Source organism: Chinchilla lanigera, unplaced genomic scaffold (genome assembly GCF_000276665.1).
Source record: "Chinchilla lanigera isolate Chin_1 unplaced genomic scaffold, ChiLan1.0 scaffold00041, whole genome shotgun sequence".
NCBI classification, from domain to species: domain Eukaryota; kingdom Metazoa; phylum Chordata; class Mammalia; order Rodentia; family Chinchillidae; genus Chinchilla; species Chinchilla lanigera.
The window spans coordinates 14,021,516-14,028,122 of record NW_004955442.1 but is presented as its reverse complement, the minus strand read 5'-3'; the positions used below and the strand labels follow the sequence as shown (position 1 = coordinate 14,028,122).

Here is a 6,607-nt window from a genome sequence, read left to right as displayed (position 1 = left end):
AGACTAAATAGAGAAATACTATAGTATACTACATAGAAATCTGGTTCCTTTGGTGGGACCTAAAATGGTACTCAGAATAATACTCTGAGATGTACAGAAGCACATTGAGAAAAAAATTCCACACCCATAGAAATTTGGTTAAAATGGGTTAGATGAAGACAATATTTTTTTAAATAGAGAGATTTCTGGGAGCATTTGTATTTGTACAATGTAAAATTCAAGGGGCAGAGGAGTGTAAATATGCTGTATTCGGTGGCCTTACTTGACATTTGAAAGGGGTATGTGTTTGTGGTACATCTTTCAGAACATTTCATGGAGCACCATTTTGAGCGATGTTAGCCTAGCTATTACTTTCATCATTACAGGGGACAGAAAACTGATTTGGCAGAACAAAACTGGATCCTGTATTACTTGACTCAATGAAATGCCCTTTCGTCCACACCACATAGCCACTCAAGTGATTGCACAAGCATAGCTGTTTCACAGATTAGAAGGTGGAAGCTTCAGATACCCCGGCTAGATATTGCTGGCTGAGTTGAGCTGGAAGCCATGTGTCTTCCTTCTAGCAATGACACAGGGCTTCTCTCTTGGAGGGGCCTCACCAGATAGATTTATATTCCTCCAAAGTCAATGCAAACACTTGTGTAGTGTCTTCTGTACCTTATAGAAGATTCAACCGTTTTAGCAAATGCTGTGTTAATATTTTCTAACACTTGCCATGCAAAGAGTCATCTGCAAGCAGATTTAAAAAGCTGCCAACCCTGGTACCTCTTTCATATTCAAAGGTTACCTTACAGGATCTCACCTATCATGACATTCCCAATAGGAGCAACGTGTAGGCATCACCGGTCCCCTTTGAAAGATCAGTTATGTAAAGCAAATGACAGGAAGCGGTTGTCTTGAAATGTAGAAAAGGAACCAAGTGTGGTGGTGGATGCCTGTAATCCCAGCACTTGGGAGGCTCAGGCAGGAGGACTGCCACGAGTTTGAGGCCAGCCTGGGCTACACAGAATGATCTTATTAAAAAAGAAAAAAAAGTATCAAAGGAGACACAGAGATTGCAGTTTCCTAGTTCCTAGTTTAAATACAAGGTCCTTTGACAGCTCCAAGAAGAAAGCCAATATTTGTCCATACATGTGTGGGACAGCCTTTAGAAATCAGCTCCCCTGGGTTACTTGTTAGTACCCATTCTTTCAGACAGCCTCCCAGACCTCCATGCTGCTGCCACCCTGACCACTCATATTAGCGCCTCAGAGACTCGGGCAGTGGCATCTTGGGAAGTGCCATCACTCTGAACAGAATTGTGATCTCTCTCCTCAAGGGCCAGGAATGCCTTATGGATGATCTGTTAATAAAGACTCCAATCCTTAGGTAACTGCTTAGAGTTAATTGGCAGTCATGCCTTCACATCTCACTTCTGGTCCCTGAACAGAGTCTGGGACCTAGGAACATTCCCATGCTCTAACCTGTCAGGCTTAAAGGGGTGTAAGAGACACTGGCAAGAGGGACATGGGAAATGTTGGACACAGAGACGTGTCTTTGGGGAGGCAGACCCCCCAAAATCTTTACCTCCTCACATCTATGCTACAAATGCATTAATTTTCCTGCAACACCACACCTTATCACTATTCCATTTGTGAAGTTTCAAGAGCACCCTAGTTCTCATGTTTAGTTCCTTAGATTGGCTTCAACTCGCTCCATCAGCTGGACTCACTCTATAGATAACCTTCAGTTTTCTTCTTAGTTCATTTATACCCTAAATTGAGGCAGGCTGCTAATAGTTTGTAAAAATAAACCTGGCGTGGTGGGACATACCTATAATCCCAGCACTGCGGAGGCTGAGGCAGGAGGATTGTTGCAAGTTGAGGCTGGTCTGGGCTACAAAGTTAGTTCAAGACTAGCCCAAACTGCATAGTAAGACTCTGTCTCAAAATGACTTTTTTTTTTTTTTTGTAAAAATAGACTTTCCTTGGGGGGAAATAGGACTACAACAAAGGTAAGGAAAAGTAAAAATAATTAAGGTGCAGCCAGGTGTGGTGGTACATGCCTGTAATCCCAGCACTCATGAGGCTGAGACAAAAGGATTGCCACAAGTTCAAGGCCAGCCTTGGCTACATAGTGAATTCAAGGGCAGCCTGGACTGCAATATGTATATGTACCAATTCTGTTAGGTTTGGAGTGAGTGAGAGACAGAACAAAGATTTTAAAAAGCCTTTATTGCCGGGCACGGGAGGGCAGCTAAGAAAAGCAAGGACCCTCTGAGGGAGGAAACTGGGAACAAAGCATATATTGGGCTAGGTTGGGGGTGGAGTATATGGGAGCAGTTTAGGTGACGTTACAGGCACCAGTTGGGAAAGGGTGGACACACATGGGCGAAAGAAAACAGAAAGTGGTGGTCAGGTGGGAGAGGAAGAAGGCCGAAGTCAGTTTGAGTGGGACACGTCTTTTTGGGCCCTCATGCCATGCTGGATAGCTGCCATGATGGCTTGGCAGAATTTTCTATGGGCAGAAACCCATCAAATTCTCCATGATGAATGTAATTGTTAGGTATCATAAACATATACCTATTTTAAAAGAAACTTAAAAATACTTTAAAGAGCAGTTTTATATTCAAACAGTTAAGTAGATGGTGCATAACCCTCCACCCCCCCACACACTCATTACCTCTCCCACTAGCAATATCCTCCAGTTGAATGGTGTATTTCTCAACAACATAAACTGACGTCATCACTCAAAGTCCATAGATTGCATAGGGTTCACCCTTTGTGTTATGGTTTGTGTCTACATGTCCCCCCAAAGCCTCATACAATCATAGGATGGGCTTCTAGAGTTTATGATTGGTTCATGGTCCAGTGCTGGGATTATGGGTGTGAGTGCTACACCTACCCTAGGGTGGGTAACCTGCATACAGTATAAGGGAGGGAAAGAGGCTTGTTCTTTGCTGCTCCTCCCCCATTTTCTCTTGCTGATTCTGCTGTCTTTCACCGCCATGAACTGTTGCCCTCTGACATGTGCCACCCTGCCTTGGGGCCAGCTGATTATGGACTGAAACCTCCACAAACTGTGAGCTAAATAAACCTTTCCTTCCTTAATTTTGGTTGTCAGGTATTGTGTCTCAGAAATAAGAGAAATGTAGTTAACACACTTGGTGTACATATTACAGGTTTGGAGTAATATATAATCAAATACATCTACCTTTATAGTATCATGAAGAATAGTTTCATAACCCTAAAAATCTATATTCCGCCTAGTCATCCTTCCCTCACCTCCGCTCCTTGGCAATCTGTCTTTATCACTTTGCCCTTTGGAATGCCATATAGTTGTGTAACTGTCTAATATGTAGCCTGCTCACATTAGGTGTTTGTTTTTGTACTAGTGATTGAACCTAGGACCTTGCATTGAGTTACATCACCAGCCCTTCTTGAAATTTTTAAAATTTTGAGACAGGTTGTCACTAAGTTGCTAATTTGCCCAGGCTGGGCTTGAGTTTGTGACCCTCCTGCCTCCACCTCCCAAAGTGCTGGCATGTGCCACTATGCCTGACTCACATTAGCTTCTGTTATTTAGTAATATGCTAAGTTTAATGAACCTGTATGTCTTTCCATATCCTAACAATTCATTTCCTTTTAGTGCTGAATAATGTCTAGACATATCACTGTTTATTCATTCACCTATTGAAGGGTATATTTGTTGCTTTTAAACTTTGGCATTTATAAATAAAGCTGCTGTAAACACTCATGTGCAGGTTTTTGCACAGACATAAATTTTCAGTTTAGCTGAGCGTGGTGGCACATGCCTGTAATCCCAGCACTTAGGAGGCTGAGGCAGAAGGACTGTCATGAGTTTGAGGCCGGTCTGGGCTACAAGATCAACCTGAACTACATAGCAAGACCCTGTCTCAAATTAAAAAAAAAAAAGTTTTCAACTCATTTGGGAAATATCAACAGCCACTACTTTTTTGTCTAGTAAGTGTAGAGAGTGGCTGAAGCTGGAAATTAATCACAGGTGTGCAGGACTAAGACCAAGCTGGAGGAAGAGGGGAGCTACTCAAACCATGTAAACAAGCTCTTCCAGTTTGCAAACTGGTTGCTAGGCAGAGACGCTGAAATTGACATCAACCTCTTGAGTGTATAAATAAAGGTTCTACAGTTTTTGTTCAGTTCCTTTTCACCCATCTGGAGAGAGGGCTTCACCTGACCACAGCTTTGTCTCTTGTCTTCATTCCTCAATCCTCTCACTGTTTTTCCCCCAGAAACATCGAGAGCTGTGAGGGACGAGGCAAGTAAGTGTGTTTAATTTTCTGAAACACCAAGCTTTTCCAGAGCAGCTGTACGAGGCAGGCAATTAGGGCACAGTACAGTAGCTAGACAATTGGTCATGACCTGTCAATCACAGAGACTTGTTAATCACTGAGTTTCAGGACATGCACAGAACAGCTTCCAAGCCCTGCACCTGATACCAATCAAGGAATGTTGGCTTCAATTCTGGCACAAGAGCAAGCAGAGCCCTGCACGTGATACCAATCTTGTGACATGAGCTCAAGTGAATTTTTGATGGGACAGCTTAGCTCTGATGTCAGAGCAGGGGATATAAAAGATGATGTCATTATCTCATGGCTGCTATGAGTCTTTTCACCAGCCTGCCCTGTGTGGCACCTTACAGGGCACGCGTCTTTTCCTACTTTAATTGGCCCACTCTCACTCTGCAGAGCACTTCTTTTCAGAGCACTTTTTCTTCTTGAACTCTTCTTTTGTGCTTATTTTTCTTCTTCTTTTGCCCCTAATAAATGTTAAGCTTTCGTATTTCATATTGTTCCATTCAATTCTTTCAACAGGATGGTAAGAGCCTGGAAAGACTGCTGTCTCTATGATACCTGGTAACAGTACCATTTTAAGTTGCTATCAATGAAAATTCTTACTGCTTAGCATCCTTGCCAGGTTTGATGTTACCAGTGTTTCTGTATTTTTACCTTTCCAGTAGGTATGTGTCTCACTATTTTAACTTGTAGTTTTCTAGTGACAAGATGTTGAACATCTCTGCATATGCTTTTTATCTGTGTCTTCTTTAGTAAAGTGTTTGCTCAGATCTTTTTCACATTTTAAAAGTCATGTAATTTGTTTTCCTAGAGAATCTGTGCATTTTGTGCATTGGTCCTTTATCAGATGTGTCTTTTTCAAATAACTTCTCCCATTCTGTGGCTTGTTTCCTCATTCTCTTGACCATCTGTTGCAAATATTTTTAATTTTAATGACATTCAGTTTATTCTTTCTTTCATGGATTGTGCCTTGGTGTTATATCAAAAAGTTATCTAATGGAGGAGGCACATAGGTTGGATGGTGTGTGGCAGAGATATGCCCACCTAGCTTGCTGCCGCCCCACTCAGCGGTGCGTGTTCGTTTCCTGGGACCTTGAAGATGATCCACTTTCGGAGCTCCAGCGCCAAATCACTTAGCCAGAGATGAAACGCACCATCCAGCTGCTGGATGACTCGGAGATCTCCTGCCACATCCAGCCGTAGACTAAAGGGAAGTTTCCTGTTTTTATTTTTTTTATTTATTTATTTATTTATTTTTTGAGACAAGGTCTTGCTCTGTAATTCACGCTGGTCTTAAACTCACTATGTAACCCTGTCTAGCCTCAAACTCATAGCAATCCTCTTGCTTCAGCCTCCCAAACGCTGGGATTACAGGTGTGTATCACCACACCCAGCTAAAGGGTGGTTTCTTATCCACCATATATGCAAATACTGCAGCCTACTGGAGAAGGACTACTCTGACACTTGCTGTGTGGACCCAGAGAAGCAGAAGCACTAGCTTGAACCTAACAAGTCCATCTCCAAGCAGATGAAATCTCGTCCACCATACACCATGTGCTTTAGAGTGAAATTCTACCCACACAAACCCTTAAAGACTAAAGAAGAGTTCACAAGGTACCTTTTGTATTTACAAATAAAATGTAATATTTTTCATGGTTGACTGCTGTGCTCGTTTTCCAATGCTGCCTACCTAGGTGCCTGTATCATTCAAGCTGAGCTGGGTGATTATGATCCTGATGAGCATCTTGAGAATTGTGTCAGTAAGTTTGAGACTTCCCCAAGCAGTCACAGAAGCTGGAAAGAAAAATCATGGAAATTCATAAAAATGAACTTAAGAGACCAGAGCCCACTTGTTGCTGAGTTTAATCCACTCCTGAAAGCTCACACTTTGGAAACCTACAGGGTGGTTCCTCACCCATGCAAGGATTCTACAGCAACGACAGCAGTTTTGGGATTCACTGCTGTAGGCTTTATGATATTCCAGGGAAATAAGAAATCCCACCTGATAAAATGGCCAGATGTCTGCAAAGTGAAGTTTGAAGGGAATGCATTTTATGTGATTGGCATGCAGAAGAAAAAAAGCCATGCTGGCATTCCACATGTCAACACCGGCTGCCTGCAAGCATCTCTGCAAGTGTGGGGTAGAGAACCAGGGCTTTTAGAACTATGCAAAGTCCTGTCAGATCAAGGCTGTGTCAAGCACCAAGATTATTTTTTAAAGGAAGTAGATTTTGACATAGCAGCAAAGTTGCCAGAGAGGTGGTGGAGGCAAGCTACAAAATCCAGAGGGAG

General features: G+C 42.5%; 1 pseudogene; it reads left to right on the top strand.

Annotated features, from left to right (window-relative positions):
• The first annotated feature begins 5,411 nt into the window (after window positions 1–5,411).
• The window catches only part of LOC106149286, a 6,606-nt pseudogene continuing 5,410 nt past the window's right edge, over window positions 5,412–6,607 (top strand).